General features: G+C 53.2%; 1 protein-coding gene across 3 annotated transcripts in view; it reads right to left on the bottom strand.

The window, feature by feature from the left end:
- SH3BP4 (SH3 domain binding protein 4) overlaps window positions 1–10,333 on the bottom strand; it is a 95,701-nt gene extending 85,368 nt beyond the window's left edge. The window contains exon 1 of one of the 3 annotated variants that reach the window (XM_061122531.1): window positions 10,183–10,333. The gene's annotated coding sequence lies outside the window, so the exon portion shown is untranslated. The remainder of the gene's footprint in view (window positions 1–10,182) is intronic. The other 2 variants (XM_061122529.1, XM_061122530.1) reach the window with 2 other exon arrangements.
- Window positions 10,334–12,040: the final 1,707 nt, after the last annotated feature.

The following is a 12,040-nucleotide window of genomic DNA, read 5'->3' as shown; positions in this document are numbered from 1 at the left end:
GTTTTCTCTCTTATGTTCGCTGTAAGCACAAGTAAGCTGTAAGCACAAGCTCAATAAATGCTGATTTAATACACGGATGGGTGAGTAATAGCCTCAGTATTTTTGACTGAAAATTAATAAATATTTCTGAGAGCAAAGGCAGACAGTACATGAAATCATTTAGGAGGACTGCAGTTTACAAATACAGGAGGGTTGTAAGTGACTGGTGGGCTTCCACTGTAACACCTGACCGCACACAGGACTCATGTCAAAAAGATCTGCAGGTCTGCTGAGGGCCATGTTGTTACAGTTCCTCATGTGTGTGTGCTAAGTCGCTAAGTTGTGTCTGACTCTGTGACCCCATAAACTGTAGCCCACCAGACCCCTCTGTACATGGGATTCTCCAGGCAAGAATACTGGAGTGGGTCGCCATTTCCTCCTCCAATTATACATTCACCCTATCATTAATAAAGTTAGAAGTTCTTTATAGATGTTAAGAATAAAAGAAAAGAAAATCATTGGAAGAAAAAACTTACATGTATTGAAAGATGTTCACTGCAGTACTGTTTATAATTTCAAAGTCACTGGAAACTGTCTACGAACAAGGACTTGTTAAATTAAGAGGATGCCTCCCTGAAGAGATCGACAGTAAAACTGAGGATGCAAATCTGTACTTATTGATCTGAAGGTATATCAACAATTTTTTGGTAAAAAGCATAGTATTCATTCAACAGGGAAGGACTGATTGAAGGATAACTATGCATCAGGCATCTAGGAAACAAAAAACCAAGTTCCTACTCCACCATCTTGTTCCTTTTGGAAGGATCTAGATTTACATGTGAAATTATCTAAAAGACACAAAAATGCCCAGAGCAGTTACCCTGAGTGGCAGAATTCCACTGTGAACTTTTTTCTTTTTTTGCGTTTTCTAATCTTTCTAAAGGGGCTTCCCTGATGGCTCAGATGGTAAAGAATCTGTCTGCAATGCAGGGGACCCAGGTTCGGTCTCTGGGTCAGCAAAATCCCTTGGAAAACAGAATGGCAATTCACTCCAGAATTCTTACCTGGGAAATCCCATGGTCAGAGGAGCCTGCTGGGGTATAGTGTATGGAGTCAAAAAGGGTTGGACACAACTGAGTGACTAAAACATACACGTACACACACACACACACACCACGGTTCTAAAATGAACACATAATTACTTGAGGGATGGAAAAAAACTTAAGTGGACACGGTTTTTTTAAGAATGAAAAATCACAAGGAACTCTTCCCAAAACAATTCATATATCTAGAAAAGATGTCTGTTGAACACTAGATGCTTCATCTTCCTCCCCGACCCCCCAAGGTAGCGAGAACACGTCAGGCCTTCTTGTAAGAGGCACAGAGCAGCCGCTGACAGCTGGCGCCCCCCCACCTACAAGCCAGGACCATTCCCCACCCCAGGTCTCAGACTGGAGTGAAACTTGCCAACCCCATCCCTCACCTCTCTTCCTGCACCAGGAATTTCAGAGACAGGGCAAAGACTGGAGATTCTAATCCTTAGACACTTACCATCATCTTTAAATGTCAACACTTACAATGGAAACACTTACATTCTTTAAACGTCAGATTGAATACCTAAATAATATCAACCCCCTGCACTCCTGTTTAATTCAGATGGTGAGGCATCACACAAAATCTCTACTTAACATTTTTTAAAAATCTACAAGTGTGCACAAGATTCCAAAAGGCCAGAATCATGAAAACCTCCCCAGGACAGGTACGGGGCTCACAAGAGAGGGTGATGCAGTAGGGTCCATTTCTCCACATGAAAATCTCCCACCAGGCAAGTTCAGTCCCACCAACACCGCTTTGCAGGTAAGAAAGCCCAGCTTCAAAAAAGTCCAAAAATGTGTCCAAGGTCAAAGCCAGAAGCAAACAGAAGCCAAAGATGCAAACACAGACAGGTATGTGGGATTTGGAAGCCCATGACATCACCCAAAATAAAACAGATCTCAACAAAGACCACTGGAGACATCCCTGAGAAAAGGAACTTGTCACGTTCCAGTTTGCCCTGACAATGGCCTCGGGTACAAAAAACAGTGCTTAGAAGAACATGATGGATGGTCAGTCACTTAATTTTTGAATGTCCTCTGATGACTTTCAGTTGTGCAAATCAGACTGTTTCATATTTGGCTGACCGAAAAGAAACATGTGATCAAAATTTGAAACTTTGGTCTCCTCATGCAGGACAGAAAGGTGAAATAGCCAAATGGCTGTGGACCAGCACAAAACCAGAATAAAGTTTCCCTCCTTAAGATGTCATAAACACTGATTTCCGAAGCCACAAGGGGGGAAAAAAACCACACCTTCTGCCAGAGGATATTTGGGCCAGGATGACAGGGAGGGAAAGTGAGAGCAGACCCTGGCAGCTGACTGCTTTTACTACCATTGCCATCACCACCACCAGCTACTGTGAGAGGCCCTGGGTCACAGGCCCAGCCCAGAGGCTTGACATGAATTATTACATGCAGAACAGTGGCTCCAGCCATCATCCCCAGTTAACTTCAAACATGAGGCTTTATTTTCCACTTCTCTAAGGGACACACACAAACATCTGACACCACTTGTCAAAATGATGATTCTTAGGGTAATTTTGCAATGTTTAAACGAAGCTGCATTTTTCACATGTTCCATTTACAGATGGTCCCTGACTTATTGGATGTTATTACTGACTCACTGGACATAAGTGTGAGCAAACTCCAGGAGGCAGTGAAGGACAGGGCAGCCGGGCAGGCTGCCTTCCATGGGGTCGCAAAGAGTCTCAGACATGACTTAGCGACTGAACAACAAGCTGGCTCAGTGGTAAAGAACCCACCTACCAGTGCAGGAGACGGAGGAGACGGGAGTCGATCCCTGGGTTGGGAAGATGCCCTGGAGAAGGGAATGGCAACCCCCTCCAGTATTCTTTTGCCTGGGAAATCCCATGGACAGAAGAGCCTGGCAGGCTACAGTTTATGGGATCCCAAAGAGTCTGATGCGACTAAGCACAGGCACGCACAACTGACTTACATCTCTTGACTTTACCAGACTGAAAGCAACATACACTCAGTAAAAACAGGACTTCAGATTTTGAACTCCGCTCTTTTCCGAGGCTAGCGGACATGTGTCCCACGCTCTTCCGTGATGCTGGGCAGGGCAGGGAGTGACTGCTGGGGCCAAGAACAGACACAAAACTATTCTGCGCCCAGACAATCATTCTGTCTTTCACTTTCAGTACAATATTTAATCAACTATGTGAGCTATTCAACACTTCATTACCCAAAAGGCTTTGTGTTCGATGACTCTGGCCAGCTGTGGGCTAACAGGGTTCAGAGCACGCTGAAGTTAGGGAAGGCTAAGCTATGACGCTGGGGAGCTTAGATGTATTAAATGCATTTTCAATATGTTCAGCATACAATGGATTTATCAGTACATAACTCCATTTGATGTCAAGGAAGAGCTGTACTTTTCTGTATCCTAAAGTTATAAAAATTAAAATCCTTTCCAAAAGGGTGATAGCACGAACAGGTAAACAAAGGCAGGAAGTTGGGGTGAATGAGAAGGCAAAGGGCAGAGCTGCAAGGGGACCGCTGGGCAGCGTTTACAAGTCAGTTGATTATTATTCATGGAATTGCTTTCCTCCTCTGGCGTAATTTTTAGCTATGAAGATAAGAAGAGACCATCAGCATCGCTGCTTCGTGGTTACAGGGCAGTCACTGCCCTGGTCCCCACCCTGCTCCCTCCTGGTTCACAGGATGCGCTGTTTGTATAGCAAGGATGCGGAGAAAAAGAAAGGGCAGCCCCTTGCCCAGCAGAGCCCCGCCCAGGGGGATGACAGTAAGGAAGCAGCAGTCAGCTCCTGACCTCAGCAGTCAGGGAAGGCTTCCCTGAGGAGACTCAGGGAGCTGGGTCTTGGGGACAAATGAGGATGGCCCCCCTCACCCCAGAAAGGCTGGTAAAAACAAGCTGCAGATGTACAACATGAAAAGGCATGGGGGGTGGGGGTGGTGGTGAGGGTTTTTTTTAAAGAGTCAGTCCCCATGACAACCTCTCACACCCACCTCTTGCCCTCACAGTCCCTGGGGCCACTCACCCCTCACTGGACCTCCATCACTCTGTGCTGGTCCTATGCCCCCTCCCTTCAACCCCCCACCAGGCCTCCACAGCCCCAGCATCCCAGCCCCTCTGACATATTTCCAGCTCCATCCTGCCTTGACATCCTCAAATGACACTAACACGTGTCTCAGAGGGCTACGTCTCTCGTCCTTGGTTTTAAATAGGCGCTTCCCCAGGAGCACAATCACACGGTCCTAACAAACCAAACCCAGGGGCCCCTGGTCTTCCACGTGTTACTTCTCTGATCATTCATGATCCAGAATTATCCTGCTTGCATGGGGCTCCCAGACCCCTTCCTCCACACCCCAACCTCCTCCTGGGCTTGGGGTCAAAGGGCACACATTCTCCCACCTCCAGCTGCCTCTTTGGCCTTCTGCCCCCTGGCCTTCCCTCCATGTCACCACGGAGGGACTGAGACGGGTGCTCCCGGGCCTGATTCCTCACTCAAGCCTGCAGGGAGCTCTTCCGGGGTGATGGGTTCGACTCCAAGGAAGTGAGCCCCCAGCTAGCCCCCTCTCCACAGCCGCTCCCTAACCCTGCGTGTGTATCTCACGAGACAGATGCCTCCTCGAGCCTGCGTCCCAGGCCTGGTGGTCCCTTCCTGGTCCCGAGCAGCTCACAAGCCTTGCTCAGCCCATCTCCTTCCCACGTGCTTGCTGCCTCTCAAGGAAGCACTTACATTTTAAATAAATTTGACTGCTAATTATGATAGAGAAAAAGTAATCAGCTTATGTGCAACCAAGCTCAGACTCTTAAAGAGCCCTCAGCCACCGAGTTTCTCCCTTCTCCCCTTGTACAATCCCAGGAAGCCCCTGTGGATGCCGGCTCTGTCTCCCTCACTCCACAAGGGAAAGGTTCAACTCCTTGGTTTCAAAAGCAGAGTTGACCACGCCTAGTCCCGAGTTTCCTTCTTACACAAATTCCCTACCTTGGTGGAGTTCAACCCTGGACACACATCAGAGTGCTGATTCCTCTGGGGAGCTTTTAAAGTTTCCCAGGTGGCGCTAGAGGTAAAGAACCCGCCTGCCAATGGAGGAGATGTGGGTTTGCTCCCTGGGTCAGGAAGATCCCCTGGAAACGGCAACCCACTCCAGTATTCTTGCCTGGAGAACTGCCATGGACAGAGGAGCCTGGTGGGCTACAGACCACGAGGACATGACTGAGCGCACATGCATACACACATAGGAGCCTTGAGTTTTGAAGCACTCAACTCTTGCTGGCCAAATTAGGCTACTCAGCGACACCCAAATCCTTTCAGAACATACAGCTCCTGGGCAGCCGTGGTCCAAGCAGAAGCCAGGCAACCATTTCACCCATTCCACAAGGGGGCTGGGCCGGTGAGCTCAGTGCAATGAAAGGCAAGCTGGAGCCCACTCTACACAGTCTCAGATACTTGGTAATAATATTGCCAGACCCAACTGGCAGCTTGAGCTCAGCCATGGGGGCAGGATGTACACCAGGGCAGTTGGCTGATCAACTCATCAAGGCTCTTTGTTTTTTCCCTGAGAGCAGGTTGACCAGCACACTTCGGGCTCAGAGACCAAGGAAACCTTTAAATTCCTTTTATGCCTGCAGACCTTAGCAGGCTTCCCTGTTTCATGAGAATGGGGCAGCGTTTTCCTCAGTGAAGCAGGCTGGGAGAACAGGGAAGGGGGGAGAGAGAAGAGGGTGATTTAATAAGAATTTGGAACCACAAAAACTCTTTCATGGAAAGGATTCTTTTCAATTGGTTCAGAAGAGCTGGGCTACCAGGCATCAGCTCAGAGTTCCCTGAAGACGAGGCTTCATGGAGCAGATAAGAATAATCTCATTAGTATGTCCTTTATTTGATTGTACAGTGGAAGGTGGACCTTATCTTACATTTACTTAACAGCCTTCCTATAATCTTAATCTTATTCTAGTGACCTCATCTGCCCAGAATACCCTCTTTTCATGGTACAAGGACAAACTTCAGGGCAGATTCTGAGCTGTCCTCAACCTCAAAATCACCATCTTCCAAATACATCAAACTTTACCTTGTAGATAGGGTGCAAGGGCACGGCCCCCTGGGGGACAAAGGTGCAAACAGACTGCCTTCCATCTAGGCTGCAAAGACTTCTCAGGTTTTGAAGATTTCACCACCTTTGTGTTATCACTGTGTAAAGGAGGTAGGCACTCTGCTATTTCCATGCCTGTGTCTTCACGCTCCCGAAGGTGTGACTTGTTTCTTTCACTTCGGCACACAGGGAGATGTGATGAAGAGCTCTGGGCTCAGGCAGGTCCAGGCTTAAACCCCAGCTTGAGCACTTACTGGACAATGAGGCTGGCAGAGCAACTTCAATGCCGGTGGTCTTCCTGTAAAAGGGAAACCCTCACGGTTTTCGTGAGGATTTTAAAGTCTGCATGCTGGATCAGGTCCATCACACAATCCCTGTTTTGTGCTCAGATGTGGCCAACTCTTTGTGACCCCATGCACTGTAGCTCGCCAGGCTTCTCTGTCCACGCAGTCTCCCAGGCGAGAATACTGGAGTGGGTTACTGTTTCCTCCTCCAGGGGATCTTCCTGATCCAGAGATGGCACCCAGAGATCGAACCCATGACTCCTGCAGGCAGATTCTTTACCACTGTGCCATCTGGGAAGCCCAAGGGATCCTTATTACAACACCCCAAATCTTAACTTACAAGTCCATATTTGCTTACCAGTGGTTTGGGAAGATATTTTGTACACTTGGCGGATGGGAGGCGGTGATGAACTACAAAGAATTTCACCCTTCCTAGAATCACATCACACACTCTTTTGTCAACATCCTTCCCCCAGACTCCGGTCCTGAATGCATCAGATGCTGTCCAGTAACACACGACGCCCACAGAGCCCACGGAGAAGCAGGCTCAGACTCCCTGGAAGACCCTGGTAAGTAGTTGGGTGTTTAGGGGCTTGCTGAATTATTTTTTCTGTCACTCTCTGGAGAGTGAAGGCAGAATGTGGGGCTTCTATTGTGCAAGCAGTGGGGAGGCAGGATCCAGCTTGCCGGAAGCTGAGTGTCGACAGTGGACTGCCCCGGGCTCCCCTCCTGGCCCTGAGGTCACGGTAAAGTCTATTTAGCTGCTCAGTGACCCGCCCCAGTTCCCGGCTGTCAGGCGGTGCCCTCAGGACAAAGCAGTTCCAGTGCCCATCTCCAGGGCCTTAGGAAACACATCCCAGGGGACTGACTCCAATTCTCAGAAGAAAAATTGCAACGTGGCCCAATTCAGGTGTCAAATTTGAAAATAACCAAGCTAAGGAAAACCCACGTGGCTGGCCCCGAGCCCACAAGTCACACACAAGCCTGGTTCCTCAAACAGGGAGCCACAGTAGTTTGCCCCCAGCTGCGGTAAGGTCAGCCAGGGCCCAGTGAAGTGGCTTCTAACCTTGTTCGGGCCAAGGGCTCCCCTAAGAAGCGGAGGGAAGCCAGGTGGGCTCCTGTCTTGCAAGAAGGAAGTGCACACATCCTTCCCACACTAAACCGGCCCGGAAGCAAGCCAGGGTTTAAACACAGGAGCAGCCTCCGGGGACCCAGGGGTCAACCTCGTTCCTATTAGCATATCTTATTATCACACCAGTACCATTAGAATAAGAAAAAAGTCTGTTGAAGCAGCCTGCAGGGAAACAATTCCAGGCTGCAGGGTGACTAGAAATTGAGTTAGCAAACAGCAGAGGAGAAAATCCAGGACTCCCCCTTCCTCCCAACTCAGAGAACATTCCGGGCACAACACTAAGAGCCCAGGAGCCTGGAAGGATACTTATCAGTAACTCATCCAGCCCACTTTCTGGGTCCTTCTGGAAAGCCCCCTGTGTCTGGTCTGTGCTCAGCTCCTAGCTCTTGGGCAGAACAAAGTGCTGGTGGGAGTGACAATTAAAAAAAAAAAAAAAAAAAGGAGACTATCAAATGACAAACTGGAACCCTCCAGACCTGCTACAGAAAGAGGCGCTTCCGTCACGGCTGCTTTGCCAGAGGAACAAAAGGCAACCTGTGTGGCACCTCTGACGGCTCGAGCTCCAGCTTTCAGTATCCAAAATTAACAAATGATCCGAGTCCCTCCCAATTGCTTTAAAAAGCCCCTTAAAGCGTGGTGCCAGAGTCTTGGGACAACAGGAAAAAAATTAAAGCTCACAGAAGCTTCTCAGGCACCGCAGACCTGAGCGGGTCATTGTTCATTTGGTAAACAAGAGTGCCGTAAAACAAATGCCTAGGAAGCCAGGGTTGTTCACTGTCTGAGTCCTCCCAGAACTAACTGTTCCTTCTTGGATCAGCATGGCCTCAACATCAGGCCTATGAACCCTGGGGCCTTAATGTCAAAGCCCCCTTACACTCTTGGTCCATATGCAGAAAGCAGATGGGGGAGATGGATGAGGGGGTTCTGTCTCCTTCCAAGCCCCCCACCCCCCCATTTCCTGAGGGACTTGGCCTGGGCAGACTGTGCTGAGCAGGGAGCCGGGAACCTTCTCCAGACTCCACTGGACACTCCCATTTCCTAGACGGGATGACCAGGTGGGAGGTAGACTTTTATTTGATGACGAAAGCAAAGGACACGAATGAGATGCTTCCTAGCCCCTCAAAGTACAGCCGCTGTCCATGCAAGGATGTCAAAACGCTTTGCAAACCACCCATTAATTTTTATGGTGCCCTGAGAAGCAGATTGAGAATCATTACCTTCATTTTTACAAGGCAAGGAATCCAAACCAAAGCCAATCCCCTCTGAGCCACTGGTCTAGCTGACTGCCGGCTTCTCTCTCCATCTCGGGCCTGCAGAAGGCATGGAAAACACCACCCACTGCAAAGGGGACCCACGGGGCCTGAGAAGGCAGCCAGGCCCAGACACCCAAACTTTGATGCTCAGAGACAATCAGGTTTAGAAGGGGGGAGGGGGAGAGCTTCACAAAGGGATTGCTTCCATTTAGTCAAGAGAGGTTCCACGTCTAAACTTACCGGTTAGATCAGCAAGCGGGTGCAATATGAATATCAAAGAAGGTAAATACTGAAGCCGGTAGAACTGTGGGATCAATGATGGTTTCTGTTTTACTGTTTATATTTCTATGCTTTCCACCCAGAAAATACAGTGTTGCTGTGATCCGAACAAAAGTTCTGTGTGAACTTCTTACTACTGATAAAGCACACGGTACCGATCTAGCGGCACTAACTTGGAAAGAAAAGCGCGGATAACATCCTGCCCGGGTTCCCTTTTTGAATCGCATTGAACGGTAAGGCTCCACCGGCCTCTCCGCACGCAGGAAGCCCGGCTGCCGTCCCTCTGGCGGCACCGGGGGCCGCCCGACACCCCCGGGAGAAGGGCCAGAGCGGCCTGGTCCCCCCAGCTACCCGGCCGGCCCGGGGTGGGAGCCACCGGCCTCCAGGGTTGGGGTCCTACAGACCACCAACCCGCACCGCGGAGCCGCCTTCCCGCGAAACACCACTTAACAACGTGCGTCTCCGCCAGTCGTCCCCGCCCGCCCGCCGCCGCCGCCGCCGCCGCCACTGTCACCTCGCGGCTGTGGGTCACCGGACGGCCAAGCCAGAAATCAGGGTTCTCATTTCCATCCTAAAATGAGGGGGTCCCCGAAGAAGTTGAAACACGCATTGTCACTAAGTTTAACCCCGGACCGCGCGCCCTTCCCTTCGCCCGGGACCCGCGCCAGAGAAAGCCCCGGCGCCTCCAGCCCTCGGAGCACCCACGGCCCCCCGAGCCGAGAGCCCCGAGGACGCGAACAGTCGCCGAGGAGGGTCACCTCGCTAGGACCAGGGAAGGGGGATCTGCCGGGCTCACGCGGGGGCCGTAAGTGCGGCTCGGCTCCCGGAACCCCGAGCCAGGCCAGCCTGCACCGAGGTGACGGAGTCCCCGGGGAGCACGAGGGGCGCGCAAGGCTTCCCGAAGCCGTCCGGCGCCAGCCGCGCCCGGGCACCCCCGGAACCCCGAACTCGGGCGGCGGAGAAACGATCGGCGCCCGCGAGGCGTGCAAAGCCGTGGAGCCCCAGAAGGCGCCGCGGGAGCGCGGCCGGGCGCGGGGCTGGAGCGGCCCGCAGGGGCCGGCCCGGGCGCGCAGCCTGCCTACCTGGCTCGCATTGCGTCCCGCGGGCTCCTGCGGTTCTCCCCGCGGTCTGGGAGCGCGCCCGAGCCGGCACGGTGCGCCGATCCGCGGGAACCACCGCGCGGCGGAAGCGAGTTGCCGGGACCGCCGAGAGTGCCGGGAGCGCTCAGCCCCCGCCTGGGAGGGCTGAGGGTGGTCCCCGCGCCGGGGAGGGGCGCGCGAGGCGGGGCGCGGGGCGCGCGAGGCGGAGCGCGGGAGGCGGGGACCAGAGAGAGGGCAGCAGTGGTGGGGCGGGGGTGACTCTTGACCAGGGCGGGCTCAAGAGGGCGGGGTCTCGGGGCGGGATCGCGGGGAAGAGGTGGTCCTGCGCCGGAGTGGGGCGCCTTGGGCGGTAGGGGACAGAGTCGGAGCCGAGAGCCCTGGGGAGACAGGGGTGGGACGACGCCCAGGACTAGTAGGCGACCGGGTCCTAGCCTGGGCCTCCCGGAGCCAGGGGCGGAGCGCGGGCGGGCAGGGGGCGGGGCGAGCTCGGAGGGGGAGGGCCCAGAAAGCGGCCAAATAGCGGGGGCGGGGTGGGAATGAGTGGTGGGCGTGGTCATGGCGGAGGGCTGGACCTGCCTGGGGAGGCGGAGAGGAGGGCGTGGGGCTGGAAGAAGCAGAGGGTGGGGCCGAGCCGTTGTAGCCTGGGGCCTGGAGGAGGGGCGAGCGGCGGGGCCCGGGAGGCTGGGCGGGATGCGGACAGGCAGGGGGCGGGGAAAGCTCGGAGGGGGCGGGGCCTGGAAAGCGGCCAAAAGGCGGAGGCGGGGGTGGGAATGATTAGTGGGCGTGGTCATGTCGGAGGGCGGGGCCTGCGTTGGGTGGGAAAAGCAGGGGCGGGGCCAAGCCATTGCGGGGCGGGGCCGAACCGCTGTGTCCAGGAGGCTGGAGGAGGGGCGGGCCGCGGGGGCCGGGAGGCGGGGGCGGGGTGTGGGCGGAGGGGCGGGGCCGAGCCGGAGCGCGAAGAGGCCAGGAGGGGGAGCGCTCGCAGGCCGGGGTGTGGCGCCTCGTCTCCTGGGGCCCCGGCGAGGATCCTGTCTTCGCGTCTCCTCCTCTTCCTCCTTTAGGCTGGGGCCCGGGATCGAGGTCCAGGAGGCCAGGCCCCTCCGGAATCGTGTTGGTTGGTGCCGAGCAGATCTAAAGGTGGCGGTCGTCTCAAGACGTTTTGGCCGCGCTCGCAAGCCCCTGGCATCTTCCTCCGCCCACCCCTTCTCTAGGAATCCCAAGCAGAGACCCCCGGGTGATGTTCGGATCCGCAGGCTGGCCGGCGTCAGCTAGATCGCGGACAGGGGCACCTGATTCTCAAAACCTTTCTTACACTCGTCTAGGACCGTGGAGAAGAAAAAAAAAGCACATGGGTACCAGCGCAAAGTTTAAAAAGTAAGAACAAGAAAAAGGCAGTCATGTGGAAAATTACAAAGAATTTCCTGGTGAGCAGATCGCAAATGGAATACACAGCATGTGGCCGTGTACACGTTTTCTGGCCGGTACACCGCTGGGTCACCAGTGCCTAGAATATGCCTGGCACGTAGTAGGTACTCAATAAATGCTCAGTGAGTGAACGCACCACATACTGTGTGGCAAGCACTTTCCATGGACTGGAACATTTAATCTCCCCAAAATCCCACACTTGGCTACCCTCATTAGTCCATTTCACGCCTGAGTACACTGAACCTCGGAGAATTAATTTGACAGCAGGAAACTGGTAGAGCCAGAATTTGACCTGAAGCCACTAGGAAGGTTGGGCTCCAACCATTTCGAGGACCACTAGTCACCATACTGAAGGACTGGGTGCCCCATGCAATCCAGAAACCAGGAGGAAGAACAGGTCTTTAGGGGGAAAAAA

The sequence above is a fragment of the Dama dama genome, chromosome 20, assembly GCF_033118175.1.
Source record: "Dama dama isolate Ldn47 chromosome 20, ASM3311817v1, whole genome shotgun sequence".
In the NCBI taxonomy this organism is placed as follows: Eukaryota; Metazoa; Chordata; class Mammalia; order Artiodactyla; family Cervidae; genus Dama; species Dama dama.
This window is presented reverse-complemented; position numbering and strand designations above follow the sequence as displayed.